Source organism: Bombus pyrosoma, linkage group LG6 (assembly GCF_014825855.1).
Source record: "Bombus pyrosoma isolate SC7728 linkage group LG6, ASM1482585v1, whole genome shotgun sequence".
In the NCBI taxonomy this organism is placed as follows: domain Eukaryota; kingdom Metazoa; phylum Arthropoda; class Insecta; order Hymenoptera; family Apidae; genus Bombus; species Bombus pyrosoma.
Genome location: NC_057775.1, coordinates 6,934,479 through 6,936,320, shown reverse-complemented (window position 1 = coordinate 6,936,320; position 1,842 = coordinate 6,934,479). Strand labels below are relative to the sequence as shown.

The window sequence follows — 1,842 nt, the reverse complement described above, 5'->3', positions numbered from 1 at the left end:
AAAATGGCCAATCCCATCGTCGTCGTCGTCGTCGTCGTCCTCGCCGTTCTATTCCGGGTCTTTGCGACACTTACCGTCTAGAGTCTAGAGTCTAGACCAACAAAATTCTGTCTGTCTTGTCACCTTGGCCCGCTAGGTTAAAGCACGGATAGACCTTAAAGTTTCCTTCGTTTCCCTCGATGCCTCTTCTTACGTTCCATTTGATTAAAATATTATCGTCATCGACGTATTCCGGGGTTCGTTCGTATTCGTCTTGTTGATCGATGGGCTACTCGCATTCGTTCAAAGAGAAACAAACGTATCTACGACCATTGGTTTAGAAATGGTTGGCGAAACGACCGATGCCACGCGTTAAATGTCGCAAAAATCGTAAACATCTGTCATGTAATTTTTAATGCTCGTACGCGCATTTACATACGTTCAATGCGCTACGAGTATCTAAAATAACACGTGAAAAAATAATAATAAATTCCACAACAAAACAGCGTGATATACACCTACCTTTGTACGGACCAAGTAGAATTTCAAGAAAGTTTCGATTGCAAATTGGCAATCGATGATCGACGACTAACAACCGCTTTCAACGGTAATTGACGTTTCCTTCGCGATCGTTCGTTGGTTACCCACTTGTCAAACGCGACTTTCGACGATCTGTTTCTTTTAGCAGTAATTGGTGAGCAATTGATAAAATTGAAGATCTTCATCGCACATAAAAGATCAAAGGAAAGGGACGAATAACGCAAAAATCAACTAACCATTGATTCGTCAGTTGGGGATGAGTCAGTGCACGGTAGGTTGGTACAGTTACACCTGGTCAAGAGCAGGATTGCAATTCGAAATAAAGTACTCTTGAATTTTCTCGCCCACCGAATATCGATCTTTATTATGTTTAGGTTTTTATCTTTTGGTTTCTTCTCCTTTTTTGCAGTGTCTTCTACCGTCGATTTATTGAATTTGAATTTTACGATTGAAAACCTTGCACGATATCTACGTTGGAATGTCAGGGAAAATATCGTCTGCCATTTTTAACACTTTATACGAGTGAAATATGTCGAGCTTATTCGATGTATGAACGAAGGAACGCGTGGATAAATTGTAAAGTAGAAAATATCTTTTAACACAGAGAAGTGTAAGTACAAGTAGCAATATAATTTGAGCTGGTCCCGAGCAGTGTTACCCTATAACTTTCAGCTGGTTGCTGGAACGAATAAAACAATAGTAGAAAGAAGACTGAAGAAGAAGCATTCTGCAGACCTCATAATAGGACAATAAACGATCTGGAAGATGGAGTCCCGCTGAGAGTAACAATCCACGTGCTATATTTTATCAGATATTTAAGCTATAATATTTTACCAAATGTCCTACTGGACAAATTGTAAAATTTAAACAAATGATAAATAAAAAGAAAACCCTATAACTGAAAACCACGAAGCCATCGTCGCCTGTCTACTGTTTATGGTCTGCCTTTGTCCCAGTCTATTGTCTATACACTGTCGATGGCTTCGGTGCTTGAGAAAATTAAAAAGACCAAATGTAGAGTTTTCTTAAAAGTGGTGATCACTTCAACAATATACATAGTCGAGATATAAACGAAAGAAATATTATTGCAAATATCGCGAAGAGGTCTCTCAAACTTGCCTCTTTATTTCGATAGAAATAAAAGTTCAAACGATTAACCAGCGATCGGACGACGTTATTATCTTCTGGAATATTAATAAAACGTGGATCACGTTGTTAGTATTTCATCCTGTAAAGAATATTCCAGGTATATTGGCTACACAAAATTTGAATATCTACAGGTTTCTAGATATGCGTCAACTTTAACAATTTCTTCAAATCTAT

The 1,842-nt window shown here is 38.2% G+C and overlaps 1 long non-coding RNA gene across 1 annotated transcript; it reads left to right on the top strand.

Moving 5' to 3' along the window:
* Positions 1–492: 492 nt before the first annotated feature.
* Positions 493–1,374, top strand: LOC122568176. The gene is made up of 4 exons (XR_006317003.1): positions 493–586; positions 668–790; positions 929–1,129; positions 1,220–1,374. It is a non-coding gene; the product is annotated as an uncharacterized LOC122568176 (long non-coding RNA).
* Positions 1,375–1,842: the final 468 nt, after the last annotated feature.